This window comes from Myxine glutinosa, chromosome 7 (assembly GCF_964187855.1).
Source record: "Myxine glutinosa chromosome 7, kmMyxGlut1.1, whole genome shotgun sequence".
Lineage (NCBI taxonomy): Eukaryota > Metazoa > Chordata > Myxini > Myxiniformes > Myxinidae > Myxine > Myxine glutinosa.
Window position 1 is genome coordinate 62,200,584 of NC_136267.1, and position 26,929 is coordinate 62,227,512.

Below are 26,929 nucleotides of genomic sequence, written 5' to 3' on the forward strand. Positions count from 1 at the left end.
TTATTGGAGCCACTGGTCCGTGTTAACAAGAGCCAAGTGCCTCTGCCCTTCGAGGTTCGAGTTCCACACGTGCGGAACTTTAGAAAAAGTTTAATCTGTATAATAATTATTGTTTTTCTTGAGATACGACTTCGGGGTAAGTTTTTAGTTGGGAAAACTTCTTTAAAATTTTTTTTTTATTATTGCTCTTGCACCGACTTCGTGACAACTTTTACAAAGAAAATGCAACTTTTAACACTGCTTTAAAAACTCGCTGAAACTTCTTTTATACAAATAAAGTTCCTTCTTTTTATACATTTAATCGATGTTTTTCCACTGCCAATGCCGCTTTGTAAAATTTAACATACAGCCTACAGGTGTAATTTGAAGGATTTTGTGGATAACATGCAGGAGCAAAAGTTTACTTACTCTTTCCTTGTCGTGCGTGCCTTTTCCTTGTCGTGCCAATCGTACAAAACACTTCTATAGCCTAGGTTACCTTTGCCAACACGAGAGTCGACACTTGAAAACTTACTCTTTCCTTGTAGTGCGTGCCAATCGTACAAAACATTAAAGCTTCAATGTCATTGCAATGCACTCCTTGTTACCCTCGCCTGAGGAGAGGGTATTGCATTTGAGTCAGTTTGTCTGTCTGTCTGTTTGTCCACACAGAATAAATAAGATTTTCTCTGCAAGCGTTGATCCGATCAACAGGAAGTTTTCACCATAGGTGCAACTCCAACTGTGTATTTTTTAATGATAATTATGACGTCATAAGTCACGCGGTTCGGCCGCCATATTGGAAAAACAGAAATTGCACCTCTATATCTCCCAAAGCACTGAATAGAAAAAATTGAGAAATGGCTCATTGTAAAGAACTCTCCATGGGGAATAAAATGTGTTCATGATGATGTCATAGGTGCCTCCATTATGACGTCATAATTCGACAAGTACAAAACCTCATCCGATCAAGATGAAATTTCTTGAGAGTCCTGTCGGCAAAAATTGGTGGAGAAAAAGAATAATGATGACGTCATCTGTCACGTGGTTCGGTCGCCATCTTGGAAAAACTGAAAAAACTTGCACCTCTATATCTCTGACAGTGCAGCATAGAAAAAATTGAGACATGGCTCATTGTAAAGAACTCTCCATGGGGAATAAAATATGTTAATGATGATGTCATAGGTGCCTCCATTATGATGCCATAATTTGACAGGCACAAAACTTCATCCGATCAAGATAAAATTTCTTGAGCATAATCTAGGAATAAATTAGTTTAGATAAAACCAAATGATGACGTCATCGGTCACGTCGTTCGGGCGCCATATTTGTTTTAACACAAAAGCCTTAAAAACATTGAAAATAGATCCTGGTGAGGGTTTGCAATCTCTGCTCTTTTTATTGTTGTGGATTGTAATTGCGATGTTACCATTTTCTTCCCAGGGAAATAATTGGGAGATTAGTCGTGGTACGTTTGTAAGTTGTTGGCACACTATGACCTGCCCTTTTCTCAACGTACAGGAAGGGTCTTCGCACCCGTTCGACCTTCGGTGGAATATACTGCGTGTGGTTCGAGGACAACATAGTCCGTTGACGGTCGAAACGACAGTGGACATTTCTTATTCTTTAACGACCACAATTATTCCCACGTTCTTGTATGCTTGGCCGGGGGAAGTTTTTGCCCAAGTATTTCACGAACCGACTGGTCAGGCCTAATAGTGGACCAGTCGTTAGGGTAGGAATAGCTCACCTCCTCTTCGCGAAGGACACCGTGGGAACATTAAACTTGTCCAGTTTAATGTCCATCCGAGGGACGGCACACTCACTGATGGATCTCCCTGGCTGTTAAAAACCGGGATTAGAGTTTATATCTGGGTCGGGATTCAAATCCAGGCTAGATAGTACCTCTATAGCCTAGGTTACCTTTGCCAACACGAGAGTCGACACTTGAAAGTGTTAATTATTTTTTCCTTGCCCTGAGTCAAAACTGCTTCGGCAGCACACACTCACGTGTGACTACACACACACACACACACACACACACACACAAACATACACACACACACACACACACACACACACACACACACACACACACAAACACACACACACGTATACATACACATCCACACATATACACACACACACACACACGTACACAAACACGTACACACAAATACACACATATACACACGCATACACACACATACACACATACTGTTATGTGCTCCTCCCCAAACCCCCGTCACGGTGTACCTCCGAGCCCCGAGAGGGGTCACGGCAGAAAAATGTGTTATTCTGTATGTCAAAGATCAATGGTGAAACCACACCAATTGTTACCAACAAACAAGTATTGTATTAAGATCACACAAGAATAACAGCACAAAAACAATAGTAATCAATTGTACAACCAATATATATTTCCTATGATGGTACCATCAGGTTCGTACAATATAACTCACTGTGATCCAAGTCAGTGAAAAGAAGAACATTCCCAATGTCTCTATTCCGGCATCAAGCCAAAGTCGATCCGCTCCAGTAATCGTCAGAACGATGTCTAATCGGGACCAGAATCCCATTCGGATGGCAGTCACAGTCACGCTGCCAAAGCTGTGCAAAGGTGCCCTCAATGCGACTGGGAAATCACACCCTCGGCTATGGACGTTCCACGGCTCCCAATCGGCGAACCGCAGATTTCCCACTCAAAAGCCACGTTACACACACACACACCAGATTAACGTCTGAATGCGGTGACAATGGTTAAAGCGAGGTGAAAAGAGCGATGCGCAAATCCTGCGCGAGGTAAAAATGGCCGACGGCCCATTCTCATGCCGTAACGGCACTCCGATGATTCTCGTCGGAATCAACCGCAAAACCTGTCACGCAGGTTTATCTGTCACAGCGATAACAACTCTGTCGCAGGAATCCCTTTCCCAGGAAACCCAAAGTTCACACGTGACCCTCGTTCGCCAACGTTCGCTCAGGACCTTGAAGCAGCTCGGCTTCTTGTCCGACTCACTCGCTCCGCCTTCTCTTCCTCCTCTTCCTCTTCGTCGTCGTCCGGTTCCGGTTTCATTTAAAACATTAACTTTTTTACCTTTTGAAAATAGTAATCTCTATTTCCCTTAAACGACAACAATAATAGTACATGGAATCAAAAATGTTTACAGTGGATGAAAACCACAACAACGGAAGTGACGAATCGGTAACAATACACATACACACATATACACACACACATAAACACACATACACACACATAAACACACATAAACACACATACACACACACACACACACACACACACACACACATATATATATATACACACATAAACACACATATACACACATAAGCACACATATACACACATATACACACATACACACATACACACACATACACATACACATTCGACCCCAAATGACAACATTCCGAAGGACTCCCTTTTTCCAGGTTATTATGATTCCCATCCCTTCACCCATTCCGAAGGACTCCCTTTTTCCAGGTTATTATGATTCCCATCCCTTCACCCATTCCCAAGGACTCCCTTTCTCGGGCTATTGTGATCCCCCATTCCCATTCCCAAGAACTCCCTTTTTCCAGGTTATTATGATTCCCATCCCTTCACCCATTCCGAAGGACTCCCTTTTTCCAGGTTATTAGGATTTCCATCCCTTCACCCATTCCCAAGGACTCCCTTTTTCCAGGTTATTATGATTCCCATCCCTTCACCCATTCCCAAGGACTCCCTTTTTCCAGGTTATTATGATTCCCATCCCTTCACCCATTCCAAAGGACTCCCTTTTTCCAGGTTATTATGATTCCCATCCCTTCACCCATTCCCAAGGACTCCCTTTTTTAGGCTATTGTGATCCCCCATTCCCATTCCCAAGGACTACCTTTTTCCAGGTTATTATGATTCCCATCCCTTCACCAATTCCGAAGGACTCCCTTTTTCCAGGTTATTATGATTCCTATCCCTTCACCCATTCCGAAGGACTCCCCTTTTCCAGGTTATTATGATTCCTATTCCTTCACCCATTCCGAAGGACTCCCTTTTTCCAGGTTATTATGATTCCTATCCTTTCACCCATTCCCAAGGACTACCTTTTTCCAGGGTATTATGATTCCCATCCCTTCACCCATTCCAAAGGACTCCCTTTTTCCAGGTTATTATGATTCCCATCCCTTCACCCATTCCGAAGGACTCCCTTTTTCCAGGGTATTATGATTCCCATCCCTTCACCCATTCCGAAGGACTCCCTTTTTCCAGGTTATTATGATTCCCATCCCTTCACCCATTCCGAAGGACTCCCTTTTTCCAGGTTATTATGATTCCCATCCCTTCACCCATTCCAAAGGACTCCCTTTTTCCAGGTTATTATGATTCCCATCCCTTCACCCATTCCCAAGGACTACCTTTTTCCAGGGTATTATGATTCCCATCCCTTCACCCATTCCGAAGGACTCCCTTTTTCCAGGTTATTATGATTCCCATCCCTTCACCCATTCCGAAGGACTCCCTTTTTCCAGGTTATTATGATTTCTATTCCTTCTCCCATTCCGAAGGACTCCCTTTTTCCAGGTTATTATGATTCCTATCCCTTCACCCATTCCCAAGGACTACCTTTTTCCAGGTTATTATGATTCCTATTCCTTCTCCCATTCCCAAGGACTCCCTTTTTCCAGGTTATTATGATACCCATCCCTTCACCCATTCCGAAGGACTCCCTTTTTCCAGGTTATTATGATTCCCATCCCTTCACCCATTCCGAAGGACTCCCTTTTTCCAGGTTATTATGATTCCCATCCCTTCACCCATTCCGAAGGACTCCCTTTTTCCAGGCTATTATGATTCCCAGATTCCCAGCCCTTCACCCATTCCCAAGGACTTCCGTTTTCCAGGCTATTGTGATCTCCTCGCCCCTCCCCCCCCTCCTTTCCCTCGCCTATTTTTGTTTGTTGTCGGTTGGAATGTTCCTTTTCTGTTTCATCCCCACTTGCTCCTTCCTCTTCTTGCTGTGTTTGGTTCAGCTTGTGTGAAGCTTGTTCACCCCCACGTGTCCTTCTCCCTCTCCCCTTGATCTCACTCTCACTTGTACTCTGTTGTTGGTGTTCCCCCTTTTCCATTTTGTTCCCTTCCATTCTGTTTAAAGTGGATTGAGTCGAACATTTCCTTGTTCAGCAATTTCTTTTACCGTAATATGTTTCCAAACGTTTTCAAGTCAATTTTGGGGAAGTTTGCAGTCAGTTCCTTGGATATGGAAATTGAAAATGTGTTTGTTTCAGAACTGGTCGGGGGGTGGGGGGGGGGGGGTGGATATTGTAACGTTTGACGATGGGGTTTGTGAGTTGCCCTGGGGAAACCGGGCTTCGCCATCTTGATCAAAGAGCGTCTGCACGGGGTCGGAATCTAAACTCTTGTGCGGTGATTATACCTGCGGTAATATAACACTGTACGATGTTCTGAAGAGTAATAAAAATATACTTATATGTTCTGTTAGAACTCTCGCTTGGAATTTACACGCTGTTAATAGCGCGTGATTGAATTTCCTTCTACGTCACTTCCGCGTTTATCGTTACCCAGGCTACACCTAACCGTTCTGTGAGTCGCGTTTTCAGGTCCATCTCCTCACGAAGAGCGATATAAACCACGTTGGGACTGTGTTAGTGTGAATAAGATCCACTGGAGAGGCTGTTTCTATCTGGTAAGTCAACTAGAGCTGTAGTTATTGCCTGCATATGTTATGACCAAGGTTCATAAAATGGGAGCCCACACAAGGCAGGTGAAGGCTTCAAAAGTGCTTTACATTGGGTTTATTGCACATGTGAAATGGTCTCTGCGCAGCTCGTCAAGTAATTGTAAATTAACCAACATATACATTTATGGTGCCGTGAGGAGTGTGGTGGATGATCTGCGGCCATTAAAACCACAAAGCAAGACACCTGGTCACCTGAAATGAAGCCCATTGTATAAAAAGAAAGATACCACAGAGTTGTTGGTATTCTGACTTTGAGGGAGGCCTACATACGAGTACCATGGGCAAAAAAACCTGTGTGTGTGTGTGTGTGTAAAAAAAATGTATGTGTGTGTATATATATATATATATATATATATATATATATATATATAAAACACAGTTTGTGTGTGTGTGTGTGTGTGTGTGTGTGTGTGTGTGTGTGTGTGTGTGTGTGTGTGTGTGTGTGTGTGTGTGTGTGTGTGTGTGTGTGTGTGTAATGTTACCGGTAGACTCCTAAACGGAGAGGCTCACGTACTTGATATTTGGCACAAACATGGCCATTGAGCCTGGGAAGGACATGGTCGACCTAAAAATGTATTTCATAATATTTTTAAACCATATTTTTACCTCAGCACATTTCAGCGAGGAATATTATGACCGGAATGGCAGAGCAGCGCGCTGATTCGCTCAGAGCGATCACGTGATGTTCCTTGCCGCCATTAACTCAGTTACGCGTTCGCACGTATTTCAGAGCGAAAAGCGATTCCGTTTTTTCACATTTCAGCGAGGAATATTGCCATTCACACCACATAGGTTTTTTTCCCTTTCATCTTTAGATCCATATTTTTTGCCATAATGTAGCGCATTATGGCTCTCTCGAGCTCGAGTTAGCCAATCACCTGGGAGCATGAGGCCACGTTGGCCACGCCCACGACACGACGCAGAGTTACAATCGATCGCTCAGAGCGATCACGTGATGTTCCTTACTGCGCGATTGCGTTTTTTCACATTTCAGCGAGGAACATTGCCATTCACACCACATAGGTTTTTTTTTCTTTCATCTTAAGATCCATATTTTTTTTCAGCGAGGACTATTATACACGGAATCTGAATCTGTGGCAGAGCAGCGCGCTGATTCGATGATTCGCGCACCTTCCCCCCTCGCCCCCTCCCCCTCCCCTCCCCCCTCGCCCTCCCCCTCCCCCCCTCGCCTCCCCCCTCCCCCCTCCCACCCCTCTCCTCTCCCATCCCTCCCCTCCCCCCTCCCCCCTCTCCTCTCCTCCCCCTCCCCCTCTCCTCCCCTCCCCCCCTCTCCTCCCCTCCCTCCTCCCCCTCCCCCTCCCCCCTCTTCTCCCTCACGTTTATACACGGAATGCCGGGTACTTCCCCCCCCCTCTTCCCCCTCCCCCCCTCTCCAACCCTCCCCCCCTCTCCTCCCCTCCCCCCCGTTCCCCTCCCCTCCTCTTCCCCGCCCGGCAATGCCGGGTACTTCCCCCCCCTCTTCTCCCCTCCCCCCTCTCCTCCCCTCCCCCCCTCCCCTCCCCTTCTCTTCCCCCTCCCCTCCCCCCTCCCCTCCCATCCCCCATTCCCCCATCCCCCTCCCCCTCCACCCGATCGTTTCAACACTAGCATTTCAAATCATGGGATTTTAAACGAGCTGTGCATGCAGGAAACCCCTCAAACATCGCACAGCTGAAAGAATTCTGCATCGAGGAGTGGGCAAAAATTTCTCCAAGTCGATGTCAGAGACTGGTAGACATAAGAAACGCCTACTTGAGGTTGTTTCTGCCAAAGGCGGCAATACCATCTTTTAGAGCCAAGGGTCGACTTACTTTTTTCACATGCGAAATTTGCATTTATGTTTATTTAAATTATACAATGGACTACAAAATGTAAATGTTTCATATTTGTTATATTATATCACCTTTATCTATCAATATTGTTGAAATGAAGATCAAATAGCTGTATGTTGAAATATGTTGAAAAAGTCAAAACTTTACATGGGGTGAATGTACTTACTTTTTCACGTGACTGTATGTGCATGTGTTTGTTTCAAAAGCGTCCCTGGGGACTAACCATCCTCAAAGGATATTTTCCCTGACAAGGTAATGCTGTAGTTAACTCAGATATCCTGGCTGGAGGAGATGGTCATTCTTCATTAGCCAATGGGAACACTTATCTGAATGCTAAGTGCGTAGATGTGGGATTTGCAATTGCATAACAACAACAACAACATGCATTTTAAAGGCCATTTTCCCTACTAGAGCGGGGGTTAGCCTTGCGGTCCCCATCACAATCTTCTCCATTTTGCCCTATTTTCTGCATCTCTCCTTGTTAACCCCCTTGCCCGCATTTCTTCTACCACCATCTTTAGCCAAGTCTTTCTCGGTCTTCCCCGTCCTCTACTTCCTTCTACATTCATTTCCATCACTCTTCTCAACCAGTCACTTTCATCCTTCCTCAACACATGACCAAACCATCTCAACCTGTTCCTCTTCACAGCATCAATCACAGGCTCTATTCCCATCATCTTTCGCAATTCATCATTTGTCTTCCTCTCTCTCAACGATACTCCGCACATCTGTCGAACCATTCGCATTTCCAGCCTTTCCAACCTTCGTTGCTGCTCTACGTCCATTACCCATGTCTCGCTCCCATCAATCATAACACTTCTCACACATGCAGCATACACCTTTCCCTTCAGCTTCAACGACACTCCCCTCATCATCAGCACGCCACTCAGTTCCCGAAACTTCTTCCATGCACATCTCACTCCAGCAACCGTTGCCGAGTCTGATCCACCTTCTCCATTCAGCATGTCTCCGAGGTAGCAAAATGTTTTCACACCTTCCAGCTTCATGCCGTCTCCAAGATCCAACTCAACATTTCCTCCATCTGCAGCTCCCTCTGTGCACACCTTACATTTGAATGTAGCTGCCACACTGGTTAACGACCCTCTCAGGCCACTACATTTTTGATGAACCCATTCAGCGCACATTGTACATTGAATGGAGTTCACTCCGACACCCTTCCTACACACAGCACAGGGCCACTTCCCAGTTCTTTCCACCTCCCCACATGCTTTACCACTTGCCATCACCTTCGTCTTTCCGATATTCACCTTCAGACCTTTTGTCTCCATACATTCCTTCCACTTGTTCATCTTTTCCTTCAGTCCATCCATACTTTCCGCAATCAACACCAGATCATCTGCATACAACAACTCCCACGGTAAACCCTCCTTTACGTTCTGAGCCAGCACCTCCATCACAGCTACAAATAGTAGTGGACTTAGTACTGACCCCTGATGCACTCCCACCTTCACCTCAAACTCACCACTGTTCCCGTCCTTCATCCTTACAGCTGTGCACGCTCTTTTGTACATTGCCATCACTACTCTGATCAACCATTCCTCCACTCCTAACTTCCTCAATGCCCATGTCAATACTTTGCGTGGAACCCTATCGAATGCTTTCTCCAGATCAACAAACCCAAGAAACAACTTCTTCCTCTTCTCCATGTACTTCTCCTGCAACTGCCTCACAATGAAAAGCGCGTCTGTCGTTCCTCTTCCTGGCATAAATCCAAACTGCATTTCGTCGATCTTCACTTTCTTCCTTATCCTCCTCTCCAACACCCTTTCCAATACCTTCATTCCATGCTCCAATAACTTTATCGCTCGGTATGAGCCACACTCCAGAGGGTCACCTTTCCCCTTGTATAGAGGGACGAGTGTACTCAGTTCCCAAACCACTGGAATGCGGCCTTCTTTCACCACCAGATTACAGATCTCTGTCATTCTCTTCACACCCCAACTTCCTGCTGCCTTCAACATATCTCCCACAACTCCCGTCGACCCTCCCGCTTTTCTACCCTTCATTGCTTTTATCGCTTCCTCAACTTCCTTCTCAGTTATCTTCTCTGCCGGTCCTAAAACTGAGTTACTCTCTATGTTGCCATCCCATTCATTCTCTGTATTCAACAGCATTTCCATATATCTTTTCCATCTTCCTTTAATTCCATCTGGGTCGACAACGATTTGTCCCACTTCATCCTTCAAGCAACTCACCCCCATCACATCACACCTCTCTTTCGCTATCTGCTTTGCAATCCTGAATACTGCTTTCTGACCCTCTACCGAATCCAAGCGTTCTCCGAACATTTTCCGACATGCCTCATGCGCCTTTGCTACCTCTTTCTTTGCAGCCTTCCTGGCTGCCTTATAACTTTCATGCTCTGCTGTTTCTGCTCCCGTACCCTTTGCCTTCTGTCACTCCTTGAACTTCTTCCTCTTTTCGTCAATCCTCTTTCCAACTTCAACATCCCACCACCATGTTTCCGAGTGCCTCGGTGGTCCTTTTGTCCATCCACATACCTCACCAACGGCTCCCAACAGACTAGCTTTCATTGACATCCAACCACTTTCAATCTCAACCACATCATCCTCGACCCTACTCAGCCTCTCTTTTAATGCCTCCCTTCCTGTCACCTCTTTCAACCTCCACACCTTCATTCTCGGTTGGTACTTCACCCGCCGAGCTCCCCTCGCACCTTTCACCCTTATGTCGCAGACAACCAAGTGGTGCTCTGAAACAGCCTCCTCCCCCGGGATCACCTTTGTGTCCCGGAGGTGCTCCCTATCTCGCCTACGCACCATCAGGTAGTCAACGGTTGTCGTCGACCCACCTGACGTGTATGTAACAAGCTTATTATCCTCTTTCTGGAACTGAGTATTACAAATCAACAAATCAGCTCCATCAGCAAACTCCAAAATCCTTTCACCTTCTCCATTTCTCACACCATATCCGTAACCCCCATGAACTCCGTCAAAACCGTCCATACTCCTTCCCACATGTCCATTTAGGTCTCCTCCTACCACAACAACTTCCTCATCTTTCACGTTTTCCATCAGCTTCTCTATCGCACACCAGAACTTGTCCTTCTCTTCATCGCTTCGACCAACCTGCGGAGCATATCCCGAGATGACGTTCACCAAGAGCTTTCCAATCATCATTTTCACCATCATCAACCTATCACTCACTCTAGTCACACTCACCACACTGTCTACAAACTCCTCAGAAAACAGGACACCAACACCATTCACACCCTCCAGGCACCCTTGCCACATAAACTTGTATTTCTGTCCCTGCCTACCCTTCACCATTCTCACACCACTTCCCTTCCATCTCGTCTCTTGCACACAACATATGTCCACTCTTCTTCTGACCAATACTTCCACCACTTCTCCTGATCTCCCTGTCATTGTCCCAACATTCCATGTCCCAAACCTCAGAAACCGATCTCCACTTCGGGCTGTACCCTGCCCATATGTAGTTGTAATTGTCATGGTTCTCTTTTTGAGGCAATGTTTTTATGGCCGGATGCCCTTCCTGACGCCAACCCTCTTATTCGTCTCTTACGACACGCAGGGATATGGTGTACCTATTCTAATCCAGGGTACACACTGGGAAACGTTCAAAACATGGAAATTCTGAGGGTGGGGGGAGGGCGGCGTCAGCATCACGGCTGCGGTTTAAACATATTAAAATAATATTTCAACAAAACCATGAAAAACAATCTGGGAAAAGTCTCTAAGTGGGAACGTGGATTTGAGAAAGCCAGAGCAGAGGTGGAAGAAAAACGAGATATAGGGGGCGGGGCACAAGTCGAGACGAGGAGGAGAGCGAATAAGCACGTGTCCGGGAGGAGAGAAAGAATTAATATAGAATTTTGTTGTTGTTTATTTGTTTGTACTGTTTTCAAAACGCTGGACAAAGGGTAAGATGTTGCAATTGCATAACTTGATCAAAATTTGCTACGAGCAATATAATTAATTATACTGTAATGGCTAGATCTTACAAGTTGAGAGAAACTAAAGAATTAATTACATGTAAAATCTCAAATATAGTTTACTTATTGACCTGTAGCAAATGGGCGATGTTGGTGAAACATTGCAGAGATGTCATGTAAGAATGAATGCAGACAAAAGCGGCATGAAAAACCCAGATAAAACTATTGGTTGTCCACTAATTTCCCATCACTTTACTTCAGGATATTGTAAAGATTTGAGCTTCAATGTTCATTTTATAGAAAAAGATAAGCGGAAATGGCCAGAAAAAGGATAGGATGGAAGATAAAACAATCACACAATTCTGTGAGCATAAAGAACTTCTATGGATTAAATTATTTTTTTATTTTGTATACAAGATCGAGGCTCGTGTAAGAGCTAACATTGATCACAAAAAGACAAACTGACACATAAAACATAAAACATATGATAAAGGGAGCAGGAGACAAGATGGAGAGCAGGGACATCGGGAGATCTGTGGGAGGGGGAGGGCTTTGGGGGAGGAGGCATGGGAAGGGCGGGGGGCGGTGGGAGAAGTAAAAAAAACACTGCTCGGACTTCCAGGAAAGAAATCGGTATTTCAAAAAATGGAATCTGTGATGAATTGACGGGGGTAGAAAAGATCAAGGTTTTTTTTGTTTGTTTTGTATACAAGATCGAGGCTCGCGAAAGAGCTAACATTAACCACACAAAAAGTCAAACCGACACATAAAACATATAATAAGAGGAGCAGAAGACCAGATGGGGAGAGAGGGGGAAGGACACAAACACAACATTTGAGAGCAGGGATATCGAGAGAACTGTGGGAGGGAGAGGGCTTGGGAGGGGGGAAGGCATGGGAAGGGGGGGGGGGGGGGGGGGAGTGGGAGAGGTATAAAACATATGGACACTGCAAGGACTTCCTGGAAAGAAGTTGGAATTTCAAAAAAGTGTATCTGGGGTGAATTAGCGGGGGTAGAAAAGATCAAGGTTTTGGATGGGAGAAGATAAGAGATGGTGGTGAACAGCTGTTTTAAAGACCTGGAGGGAGGAGTGGGATTGAAGGGAGTGGGGGAGTTTGTTCCAGAGGCGGGAGAAAAGATGAATGAAAGAGTGAAGGTGAGCAGAGAGCCGAGATTTCGGCAGTTTAACCATAAGAGGGTGGCTGGCAGATCTTGTGCGACCTGTAGGAATATTTAGGGGGGACAAAGCACAGAGAGAGCTGGGGGAGCTAGGCCGGGGAGGAGTTGGTAGAAGACTTATAGATATTAATTATCTTATTGATATATTCGGTAGAATTAAGAACTGATTACGCTATAGATTAAATTAAAGAATTACTGATACATACATACAACTTCTTCTTCTCCCTCTCTTTCCTTTATAAGAGGTAAGGTCAGTGGACAACATAATGGACAAAACATAATTACCTCCACCACCAAAGGAGGATGGAGGTTAGGTTTTCACCCCTGTCTGTCTGTTTGTCTGTCTGTCTGTCTGTCTGTGAACGAGATATCTCAAAAAGTTGCGGATGGATTCGGACGAAATTTGCAGACATGTAGCGTATGTGCCAAGGACGAAATGATTAGATTTTTGTGAAGATCCGGATTCGGATCCGACTACTGGAAATTTTAAAAGTGATTCTTCCCCATTGAGTGATTGGGCCAAAAACAATACATAGCAGGATATCTGAAAAAGTTATGAACGGATTTGAACGAAACTTGGTAAAGAGTTTGGGTGTGTGATGAGGACTAATAAATTCGATTTTGGTGAAGATCTGAATATGGATTCGGATACGATAATTATTTAATTTTTAAGTGATTCTTCGCCATTGGGAGATCGGGCGAAAAGCGACACACAGCACGATATTTAAAAAAGTTATGGACGAGTTATGACTAAACTAGTTGGACGAGTTGGTTATATGACAAGCAGAAGCCGATTAGATTTTCGTTCAGGTCCGAATCCAGATCAACCCTATTAGTGGGATACAAAACAAACTTCAGCCTGGTGGAGGTATGCGCTCTACCGAGTGCCGTTCTAGTTGCTTCTGTTTTTAACACCTTGGCACGAGACTCTGAGAGACACAGAGTGCATAATTACTCCCGTCAGGGAGTAATGCATTCGATCGTGTCCGTGTGTGTGTGTGTGCGTGTGTGTGTGTGCGTGTGTGTGTTCGGGTGTTTGTGAACAAGATATCTGGAAAAGTTCAGAACGGATGTGGATGAAAGTTGGTGGGATGATTGCCCTTGGGATAAGGAAGAATTGATTAGTTTTTGGTGAAGCTCAGGATATTATTCCGGATCCAGGAATTTTTTGGGAAATTTTTTTGGGAAAGATTTTTTCTGTTTTAGTGCATTAAAGCTTTTATTCTTATTCTTAAATGATGTTTTTCTCCTCTAATTCCGAGATATATGAAAATAAATTCTCTGACAGTTAGGGCTTACTTTCTTTTTCATTTATTGTTTTGGGGAGAGTGGATGTTAAACAAAACGTATTATTCCAACTAAACCCACGGCGGGAGTATGCGCTCTACTGAGTGGCGTTCTAGTTATGGATGTAAACGTCCAGTTACAGACACACCACAACAAACCGTAAATGATTGGTTAGATCTTAACAAATCAAATATCTCTACATTACTTAACAGCAGTGGAATTAAAATCAATGCTTTTTAAAAAAAGACACCTGAAAGAAGTTTATCAAATCGTTCACAGATTAATGGAAGAGGACGATCAAGAGGAACTCCCAATCCAACTCATGGCAGCAATTCTCGACATGATTGACCATAAAATGTACAAATAGAAACCTAAATAAGTTAATCGTAGAAAAGACAATGACATCATCAAAATAATGTTTGAAAACAATGGGGTAGAAATGATCAATATCGGGAAAATAGTCCAACAGAAGGAAGTTTGGGGTAAACTTCCAGAAACAATACAACAGAAGGGGGACACGAGGGTTGTGTACACTTTGGGAAATGTAATTCGGGAAAAAAATCTTCAACTATAAAGAAACTGTACAATCCATAGACGTCGAGGAACGTTTAAATAACATGCATCATTGTAATTGTGAACATTCCGTTATGTACATTACTTACAAAAGGACCAAATTATCAAGAAAACAAAAGGATTAACTGGAATAAAGCAATGGGACATACAATGATAGGACTGAGGGAATGGATGAGAGAACAAATTGATAAACATAAAGTACCAAACACACAATGGATTGTGGTTGGTTGGAGGAGGTATAGAAACATGTGAAAAGGAGAGTTGTTGATTTGAAAAGGATAGTTCGAATCAGACTGGATATTGTACTGAAGTACGAAAAAGAAAAGAAGGCATTGCTAATTGAGGTTTCATTTTCCACCGATTTTGGCCTAAACAACATCGAAGTCAAGAAAATGACTGAATACCAAGACATCAAAAATGAAGTGAAAAAATCTTGGGAGCTGAATAGCTCCGAATGTGTACCGGTGATAATTGGAGGAATGGGAATGATGAAGAAGAACCTCACAAGACCTTAAAAACCATCGCTGGGAGTATTAATACAAACTAACTGCAGTTGGAAGCTGTCTGGGGCTCTGTGACGATGCTCAAAAGAACTGTCAGAAGAAACGTTTGAGAACAAGAAAACTTCACATCTGGTCCATGAGTCGTCGTCACCCACCACCCCTCTCCTCCCCCCAAATTACCATAACGGAGGAGGATTTCTGAAACCCGCATGTAGAACAACATACATGCACACACACACGCACACACACACACACACACGGCAGTGCTCTGATCCATGCATGTGGGGTCTCAGCCCAGTGTCACCTTTGTTGGCCTGATGGAATTTACTGCGACCACCGAAGACACATCGACATGTCATGATACAAAGAAATGCATGGACACTTGGAGGTGATTCGTTAATTGATTCATATCTTGTGGATTGAAAAAGAAACGATGGAGGATTTCCTTCCTACAGTTACGTCATGGGTCGGAAGTTGCGGAAAGAAAGGATGGTTGAGCAAAACGACTTTCACTTGCTAAATTAGTTAATTTGAAAAAAGTTGAAAAAAGCCTCATCACCACATTTTTTGACGCCAAAGTATGGCTTAAGGTGAACGCGAGTACATGGTGTTTGTGTTCCCATTTACATCTGCTCTTCCATGAGTCCTCGATATGGAATTGATTTTTAAAATCATTAAAAAGGTCCATGAAACGTCAATGGAGTGTGGCCATGAGTCGTTTTCCCTTGGCACAAAAAGCCGGAATAGACGCAAAGTTGTGGATGTAGCGAATGAATCCGAACGGCATGGCTACGGATCCCGTGGTTAGCTACTTGGCTCAATCAATAGGACGTTATTGCCTGCCAACCACCATTAGTGCTGCCTTCACTGGACTGAATCTAACACCACCCCCCGGGGCTGGACTGGACGTCGCATTAGGATCGTGTGGCACCACTTGCTCAGCAGATAAATAACCCCAACGATGCATCTTGATCTGAACCGTATCTTCAAAAGGTCAAACGGTCTTTTATTGGTTTTCCTGGTCGTGTGTTCAACTTTCAGCCTCCAGGAAAACACAACAAACAGCGCTAATTTAAGAAAACACCCACGGGCTGTTTGAGACAACAAACGATCTTGGCGTAGAAACCTTAACAATTTCATCAAGACCACAGTTTGCATTCTGGTATATGAATACATTCATCAAGCAAGTTATTTCACAGCTTGGTTTTGCTTGGTATGAAACATTTGTAGCTGCCAGAACAATTTGAACAAGGGCAGGAAAACAACGTCGTGGTTCCAAACATTTAAAAAAATTCCAAGGGACTCAATGTCGATGTTTGAGAGCACTGTAATTCTCCTCCCAGATATTATACACATGTTTTGATGCCATACCCCATGGCCTACACCACACATTGTAAATTTGAACACAAGAGTTATACGTACCAATCAATAGCGACTGTGGATCGCCAAGGTAAAGATCTTCCACTGATCAGTAGCCCTTTGCATTTGGCAAAATTCTATCACGGTTTCACAAACTCCTTTTACTCCTAACTCTGTGTTGCTTGGTATTCATAGATATTGGTATTCATATAATACTTACCCCGCACAGTCAACTTGGTGTGAGCCGACTCTTCTGTTTGTTTTTTTTAAGGCTTTTTTTCTTTTATCCAATATGGCCACCAGACCATGCGTGAGATTACATCATAAATTTACATTCCGTAACATAATTGGTGCGTAAATCCCGCTCAATAAATTTCAAACTGATCAGACTAAGCGTTATCCCTATCGAATTATGACGCCATAATTAAGACACCAATGGCGTTATTGTTAACGACATTTATTCCCCATGCGGAGTTCTTTACAATGACCCACGTTTCAATTTTTTCAATGGAGCGGTTTCCGAGATAGAGAGGTGCAACATTTTTCAGATTTTTCCAAGATGGCACCTGTACCACGTGACCTATGACATCATAACTATCATTAAAATTTTTACAGGAGACGCTTCTATGATGAAAATGTCATGTCCATCAGACCAACAATTGCAGAGAATTTTTTTTTTCATACTGATTGGATCAAGCGTTGAACTTGTCGAATTATGACGTCATAAGGAAGGCACTGATGACATCATCATTAACATATCTTATCCTCATGGAGAGTACTTGAAAATGAGCATTGTCTCAATTTTTTCCACGTAGTGGTTTCAGAGATATAGAGGTGCAAGGTTTTTCCAAGATGGCGTCCATACTACGTGACCTATGACGTCATAATCATGAATGAAAAAATATACATGCAAAGGCGCTCCAATGGCGAAAATGTTGTGTCAATCGGCCCAACAGTTGCCGAGAATAATGAGTTTTTAAAATGCAGACACACGTACGTATGTACATACGCCACACGTACACACGCACACGATCGCTTAGCCCCACTTTTGCTTCGCGAGTGCAGGGTAATAAGACCTAAATACCAGACAAAAGTCATTAAAGACTGCCGATCCAAGTGGGAATTGTATCGATATAAAGAGAAAATGCAGATTATCCACGGATTTCACCCCGAGTTCATCGAGATGGGTACGACAATTAAACTCAACTAGGGCATGCCCGTACTATATCTATATCTAAAATTATATCCCCCCCCCTCTATTTACATGAAATGGTTTGGTCCAAAGCGAACGGCTTGCGAGTACGGTGACAATCCCCCCCCTCTATTTACATGAAATGGTTTGGTCCAAAGCGAACGGCTTGCGGAGTTTGGTAAAGAAATCGCCATCGCGTGCACAAACGCGCAGGAAAGCGAATGAATCGCAAATTAGTTTTAATTAGTTTTAAAACATAGTTTAACGGCAACATAGTTTTCCAACGTGAAATAAATGAATACGCTCTCAAATGTGCCGTCCGAGGCAGAGTCTGTTCGCCACGTTCGGCACACGTGATAGCTCGCTGCTCTCTGATTGGTTGAATCGTTTTTTGGACATAGCTCGGTAACTACTTCTCCGATTAATATGAAACCTTGAAAAGGCACATCCTCGGGTCCCCAGCAATATACCTGGCAAGTTTAAAGTATATCGGACCCGTGGTTGTCGAGAAACAGCGGTCACAGACATACAGACATACAAACATACAAACATACAAACATACACACAGAGATTACTGGAATTATAGATAGATGTCATATGGTAATTATCTTCTCTGTTCTGCCTTCACGATCCGCAACATGTCCTTCTCCGCTCACTAACCTGGGCTTAACGGTAAAGGTGGCTGGCTTAAGATCTTAGGTTCCTGAGTTTGAGCCCCTGGAAACAGGGGGCACTGCATCAGTAGCACATGCACACTCCCAGTAATGATGCAACCAGCAGCCACAGACTGAATACAGAATGATAAAATCTTCTCAAGGTCATCAAAACGATTACCAGCTTACTGGGAAGAATGAGCCATTCAAGTGTCCTGTTCCTTATCGAATGGCATATCGAGTGGCAACCCGTCCAGGATTGTGCCCGCAAGCCAGGTAAAAACTGCCTGGCAGCTCTATGTGCATCTGAAGACGCAAAAGGAGTGCTTCTTCTTCTTCCCTATCTATCACTCTGCCCTATTATACTCCAGCCTTCTCTCCACTGTGATTCTCCCAAAGCTTTGAAGAGCCCTCCCATGATATGCTTTCACCAAGTGGAAGTACTGATCTAGAAACGATGTCATCCTTGTTTATCTTAGGTATGGTATTGGGCTGGTAGGATAGCTGAGGGGTATGTGCACTCACCTTTGAGCTGTCCAAAATGCGTTTGAATTTAAACCCACTTATAACGTCTCACCCAGGTGATACGTAAAGTGCCTTCAGAAAGTATTCACACCCCTTGGCTTTTTCATATTTTCTTTTGTTACAGTCTGAATAAAAAATGGATTAAAGTGAGATTTTTTTTTGGCATTGATCTACACATAATACGCCATAATGTCAAAGCGGATTTTTATTTTGTTCAAATCAATTCAAAATGAAAAGCTGAAATGTCTTGAGTTAATAAGTATTCAACCCCTTTGCTATGACACTCCAAATAGAGCTCAGGTGCATCCAATTTAATTTGATCATCCTTGAGATGTCTCCACAACTTGATTGGAGTCCACCTGTGGTCAATTCAATTGATTGGACATGATTTAAAAGAAACACACTTTTCTTCTGTATATATAAGGTCCCACAGTTGACAGTCCATGTCAGAGCAGAAACTCTACCATCCATAGAACTCTGAGTTAGAATTGTGAGGAGGCATAGATCTGGTATAAAACGTATAAAACCAAAGGTATAAAACAATTTATAGAGCGTTGAAGGTTCCCAAGAGCACATTGAGCTCCGTCATCAGGGAATGGAAAGGATATGGAACGACCAAGACTCTTCCAAGAGCTGGCCGTACGACCAAACTGAGCAACCGGGCAAGAAAGACCTTGGTCAGGGAGGTGACCAAGAACCCAATGACCACTGTGACAGAACTAGAAGGTATTCATAGAATACTTACCCGGCGCAGTCGACTTGTTGTGAGCCAACTCTTCTGTTTTTGAACATTTTTTTTCTTTGATCCAATATGGCTGCCAGACCACGTGAGCGATGACATATGGCTGGCTTAAGATCTTAGGTTCTCGATTTCTAATATAATTGAAAACGAATGGCTCTAATTTATCTTACTATAATTCATCAAATGTCCGTCCGTCTGTCTGTCCGTCCGTTCGAAGGTACCGCAAAAACGGCTGAACCGATCGCAACGATATTTTGGGTGGGTAATCCTGGGATCTCCTGGAGTAAAATAGGCTATATTGTTTTTCCAATTTCAGCATTGGCCTCCAGCATTTTCAGGTTTGGACTCCAGCATAACGTTATTTTCCCGGGTGCCGCACAAACGGCTGCACCGATCGCTGCACAGCTGCACCGATCAGACTCGGTGCCCTCGGAGAAAGACCTTTTATAAGGACATGGGTTGAAACCCTGCTTGAGAGAATGCCAACCCCCTCCCCGCCGTCACGGTCGTGTCTCCAACTCACAATCCCACGAGATATGCGGAAAGGACGACCCAAAACCAATTATCTTCTTTTTGATTCGTATATAAACATCATTAAAAGTAAACAAGTGTTACGCCTAGGTCCCCCGTCGGGGAAGTGATGTGAGTTGACAAAGTGTAACACGCAGAAAACATGCTATGATATGATATTTCGCTCACAAGGGTCAGACAAACATGGAGGTGGCCATCTTGGATTTTGACGTGGCGACCCAATTTTCAATAGCGTTCTTCATTATGCCTAGATACACCCACACACCAGATTAGAAGTTAGTAGTTCGTTTATTTTTCAAGATATTTCGCTCACAAGGTTCAGACATATATATGGTGGCGGCCGTCCTGGATTTTGACGTGGCGACCCACTTCACAATAGCGGTCTTCCTTATGCCGAGATACACCCACACACCAAATTAGAAGTTGGTACTTCGCTTATCTTTCAAGATATTCTTCTCACAAGATTCAGACATACATGGCGGCGGCCATCTTGGATTTTGACGTGGCGACCCAATTTTAAACAGCGTTCTTCCGTGTGCCTAGATACACCCACACACCAGATTAGAAGTTGGTACTTCGCTTATTTTTCGAGATATTTCGCTCACAAGGTTCAGACATATATATGGTGGCGGCCATCTTGGATTTTTACGTGGCGACCCAATTTTCAATAGCGTTCTTCCTTATGGCGAGATACACCCACACACCAAATTAGAAGTTGGTACTTCGCTTATTTTTCAAGATATTCATCTCACAAGGTTCAGACATACATGGCGGCGGCCATCTTGGATTTTGACGTGGCCACCCAATTTTCAAGAACGTTCTTCCTTATGGCGAGATACACCCACACAACAAATTAGAAGTTGGTACTTCGCTTATTTTTCAAGATATTCATCTCACAAGTGTTGGACATACATCGTGGCGGCCATCTTGGATTTTGACGTGGCGACCCAATTTTCAATAGCGTTCGTCCTTATGCCGAGATACACCCAAACACCAGATTAGAATTTGGTACGTCGCTTATTTTTCAAGATATTCATCTCACAAGGTTCAGACATACATGGCGGTGGTCATCTTGGATTTTGACGTGGCGACCCAATTTTCAACAGCGTTCTTCCTTATGCCTAGATACACCCACACACCAGATTAGAAGTTGGTACTTCGCTTATTTTTCAAGATATGTAGGTTACAAGTTTCAGACATACATGGCATCAGACATACATGGCGGCGGCCATCTTGGATTTTGACGTGGCGACCCAATTTTAAACAGCGTTCTTGCTTGTGCCTAGATACACCCACACACCAGATTAGAAGTTGGTACTTCGCTTATTTTTCAAGATATTTCGCTCACAATGTTCAGACATATATATGGTGGCGGCCATCTTGGATTTTGACGTGGTGACCCAACTTTCAATAGCGTTCTTCCTTATGCCGAGATACACCCACACACCAAATTAGAAGTTGGTACTTTGCTTATTTTTCAAGATATTCATCTCACAAGTTTCAGACATACATGGCGGCGGCCATCTTGGCTTTTGACGTGGCGACCCGATTTTAAACAGCGTTCTTCCATGTGCCTAGATACACCCACCCACCAGATTAGACGTTGGTACTTCGCTTATTTTCGAGATATTTCGCTCACAAGTTTCAGACATATATATGGTGGTGGCCATCTTGGATTTTGACGTGGCGACCCAATTTTCAAAAACGTTCTTCCTTATGCCTAGATACACCCACACACCAGATTAGAAGTTGGTACTTCGCTTATTTTTCAAGATATTCATCTCACAAGGTTCAGACATACATGGCGGCGGCCATCTTGGATTTTGACGTGGCGACCCAATTTTCAATAGCGTTCTTCCTTATGCCTAGATACACCCACACACCAGATTAGAAGTTGGTACTTCGCTTATTTTTCAAGATATGCAGGTTACAATGTTCAGACATACATGGCATCAGACATACATGGCGGCGGCCATCTTGGATTTTGACGTGGGTTGCACCCACACACCAAATTCGAATGCGGTCCTTCGCTTACGCACGCACGCATGCCGCACGCACACACGCACGCATGCCCGCACGCACGGACGGACACACGGACGGAGGGGAAAGCCATAGTCCCCCTTTTGCTCCGCTGAGCGACGGGGGACAATAATGACTCGGTCAAAGTTCAAATGACGTGAGTTTAATTTCTACATGAGAGAATTCCACATAGCTATTTGGGCGGTGTATACGCTAACAGATCGCTTTCTCCATCGATCTTGCCAAGGCCGTAACACCTATCGGCTCAAAAGCCTTTTAACTTTTGACTTGGTAGTTTTCACAATGAAGGAAACATTAACAATGTTGTTAAAAGTTTATTTTGTGATTATTTTTTGATTGGAGTTATGTTGTTTGGAATGAAAAAAGAGATATCGAGTTCAAGTAAATGACGACATGCCGTGATGGTTTCTACTTCTAAACGTGAACTTCGCAGATCGCCATATGCAGATTCACCACGGACCCACGATTGATGTTTCTATACGTGAACATACCCGTTTGTTTGCGAACGGGTACGTTTTTCATGGAAGTCCTTCACGTTGCTGCCCATGTCTGACGTGCGACTGAGGGTGCTAGAGGAATGTGGAATTTATTGGTTTCATGCTTTAGCATTTGCTGTATCTGCATTGCCTGTTTGCTTCTGGCCTCCCACCCATGCGTAGCACGGGTATCTCACTAGTATTCTCTAATATAATTGTTTCATAGATCACGCCCAATACATTTTAAACTGATCAGACTAAGCGTTGTCCCTGTCGAATTATGACGTCATAATTATGGCACCAATGATGTCATCGTTAACAACACCTATTCCCCATATAGAGTTCTTTACAATGAGCCATGTTTCAATTTTTTCCATGCAGTGGTTTTGGAGATATAGAGGTGCAGCATTTTAAGGTTTTTTCCAAGATGGCGCCTGTACCCCATGACGTTTGACGTCATAATACTCGTTAAAATGTTCTACAGGAGGAGGCTCTCCTATGGTGAAAATTTCATGTCAATCGGACCAACAGTTGCTGAGTAAATGAATTTTTAAAATGCAGACACGTACGGCACACGTATGTACGTACATGAATGCTTAACCCCGCTTTTCGCTTCACGAACGCAGGGTAATTACAGAGTTCCTTGGCTGAGATGGGAGTACCTGACAGAACGACAACAGTCTCTTCAGCCCTTCACAATTCGAGGCTTTATGGGAGAGAGGCCAGACGGAAGCCACTCCTGAGTAAAAGGCACAGGACAGTATGCCTGGAGTTTGCAAAAAGGCACGTGAAAGACTCTGAGAGCATGAGGCAAATATTCTGTGGTCTGATGAGATGGATATTGAACTCTTTGGCCTGAATGCAAAGTGCTATGTCTGGCAGACACCGAGCACAGCTCATCACCCATCTAACACCATCCCTACCGTGAAGCATGGTGGTGGCAACATCATGCTGTGGGGATGCTTTTCAGTGGACTGGGAGACATAACAATAATAAGGTGGATATATGAAAGAGAGTTAAATATTGCACTATTACAATGAGGTAATTACCTTAATGAAGAAATAATATACATTGAAGTAAAAGTGCCCTCTTACTTTGGAGAACGGGAAGAAAGGGGGAGAGGGAGGACAGAGAGTTAGGGTGGGAGATTGAGGCTTTGGGGAGGGGGTTGAGTATTTGCTTTGGAGTTGGGGGGGGAGGGAGGTTGAGGACTTGGCATGAGCAGGGAGTTTGAAGACTTGGAATGAGGAGCAGATTGAAGCCTTAGGGTTGTGGGGAGGGGGGAGGTTGTGGGGGATGTGGGAGGGTTTAAGGACTTGGGGTTGGGAGGGGGGGGGGGGGGAGGTTGAAGACTTGAGTTCACATTTTACATTACTAGTGAGATACCCGTGCCACACACGGGTGGGAGGCCAGAAGCAAATAGGCAATGCAGATACGGCGAATGCTAAAGCATGAAACCAATAAATTCCACATGTCTGTAGCACCCTCAGTCGCAGGTCAGACATGGACAACAAGTTCGTGAAGGACATCCATGAAAAACGTACCCGTTCACAAACAAACGGGCACGTTCACATATAGAAACATCGATCATGGGTCCGTGGCGAATCTGCATATGGCGATCCGCGAAGTTCACGTTTAGAAGTAGAAACCATCATGGCATGTCATCATTTACTTGAACTTGATATCTCTTTTTTTCTTTCCAAACAATATAACGCCAATCACAAATTAATCACAAAATAAACTTTTAACAACATTGTTAATGTTTCCTTCATTGTAAAAACTACCAAGTCAACAGTTAAAAGGATCTTGAGCCAATAGGGGTTACGGCCTCGGCAAGATCGATGGAGACAGCGATCTGTTAGCGTATACACTGCCCAAATAGCTATGTGGAATTCTCTCATGTAGAGATTAAACTGACGTCGTTTGAACTTTGGCCGAGGTCATTATTTACTTTTAATGATGTTTATATACGAATAAAAAGAAGATAATTTGTTTTGGGTCATCCTTTCCGCATATCTTGTTGGATTGTGAGTTGGAGAGACGACCGTGATGGTGGGGAGGGGGTTGGCATTCTCTCAAGCAGGGATTCAACCCATGTCCTTATAAAAGGTCTTTGTCCGAGGTTACCGAGTCCGATCGGTGCAGCCAATCGGTGCAGCCGTTTGTGCGGCACCCGGGAAAATAACGTTATGCTGGAGTCCAAACATGAAAATGCTGGGGGCCAAAGCTGAAATTGGAAAAAACAATATACCCTATTTTACTCCAGGAGATCCCAGGATTACCCACCCAAATTATCGTTGCGATCGGTTCAGCCGTTTTTGTGGTACCTTCGAACGGACAGACAGACAGACAGACAGACGGATGGACATTTGGTGAATTATAGTAAGATGTGGAAGTTCTGTGGGTACCTAATGACAGTAATATAATAATTGAGCAACAAAAGTGAATGCTACCTCTGACAAACATGCGTTTGCATGTTATCTTTTATTCCAGGTGGGATAATGTGCTGTGTTTCCAGACGACACATTGCAAACCTTGTGTAAATATAAGGAGGGAACATCCCCGCAATGTCTGAAGAAGACCAAAACTCTCAGCTAAGTGACAATGCCGCGAGATGTGACATTGAGAATGAGGCTGGCATTTTCAGAGCTTCAGATAAAGATAAAAGAGAGAATGAAAAACGGGAAGAGGTGGATGAAGAAATAAAGTGTGCTCCACTCACACTATTAACAGAGGTATGACATCACAATCATCAAGGTGATTTAACCTAAAAGGTAAAAGTACCACACCTCAGCCCGAAATGGTAAAATATTGTATGTAGTTGAGGGACATTGAAAATATATTGGTCATTTTCCATTTGTCCATCACCTGCCATTCAATAAAAGACAATCTATGTGAATAATACGACACTGTCTGTCCGGTTTTCTAACTCTCATCATTTTGTGCAGCATCACTAAACTTCCATAAAGCGTAATTAAGAGTCTTGCAATCCTGCCTTCATCATGAATGAATGATCGTTTTTAGGCCATTTTCCCCGCTAGAGCAGGGGTTAGCCTTGCGGGCCCCATGACAATCATGGTTCCTTGTTTGAGGCTATTTTTTTTGGCCGGATGCCCTTACTGACACCAACCCTCTTGCGATGTACAGGGATACTGTGTACCTAATCTAAATCGGGGTACACACCATCCTCGCAAGATCATTCATCCTCGCAAGCTGGTACTCAATTTCCGGACCTCGGAAGGATGGTCAGGCTGAGTCAACCCCACTGGCGTTAATTCAGTGATCGACCGGGATTCAAACTCCGGATCCTAGGATCCCAAGCCGCACCCTAACCGCTAAGCCAACACCAGGCTCCTGCCTGCCTATATCATCTACTGTAAATTTACATCCAACTCCTATTATTCCGCTTGGCCCAGTCAAAGTAGACTTTTGTCATAGTGCTCACTATGTGGGATGATTCACAGCATTATGGTGGGGGCTTCATGCCCAATGTCACAGTATTGTCATCATCTTCCCGTCCTTTCAAACCCTAATCTACCCCATCACCTGTTCTTGTCAGGTATATCCACTAGTTACCCCGCACACGCAAAGCAAAGCTTGGTTAAGCAATGGGTTCATGTCCGTCTGTCTGTCTGTCTGTCTTATCAGTTTATGATGGTGGAACGACGTATTTAAATGAAATGTTGTATTTTGAACATGAATTGAAACATGATTAGGAAGACAAGTCTATTGGTTTACCGTACCATGGCTCGAAATTTGTCCTGACCGCACATGCGCAGATAGGAGTGAGATCATATTTTTACTCTGTCTGCCTGTCTGGCAGTCAAACAAAACTGAAAATAATTAAAAACAGGAAACTGTGTTTAAGGACGTCATAAAGGACACACACAACAGGCACGAATAGCTAATGTACTGTAATGCATTAGATAGGGTGATGTAATAGCCACTGCAGAAAATGGCTCTAAAACCAGAATAAATTTCTTTATGTGTCTTTTACAATCTTCATTTTATCTAAATTTAATTGTATTCTTGAAGATTGTAGAACACAAATCGCTTTTTAATACTTTCAAAAATCTCAATTCAATTTCAATGGGGGTGGTGTATAAGAGTGGTGTTCTTCTGGACTACTTCAATAACACTAAACTTTCGATAAAACCGTTAAAATCATTATTTTATTAAGATTGAAGCAACACTGCATGGTGTATCATGTTCTATTAACTCTCTAGTTACCCTCGCCAGAGGAGAGGGTATTGCATTTGAGTCTGTTTGTCTGTCTGTCTGTCTGTCTGTCTGTTTGTCCTCACAGAATAAATAAGATTTTCTCTGCAACTGTTGGTCCGATTTACAGGAAATTTT

The 26,929-nt window shown here is 43.7% G+C and overlaps 1 long non-coding RNA gene across 1 annotated transcript; it reads left to right on the top strand.

The window, feature by feature from the left end:
• Window positions 1-5,559: 5,559 nt before the first annotated feature.
• LOC137430557 (uncharacterized) lies at window positions 5,560-25,477 on the top strand. The gene is made up of 2 exons (XR_010985095.1): window positions 5,560-5,690; window positions 25,067-25,477. It is a non-coding gene; the product is annotated as an uncharacterized LOC137430557 (long non-coding RNA).
• Window positions 25,478-26,929: the final 1,452 nt, after the last annotated feature.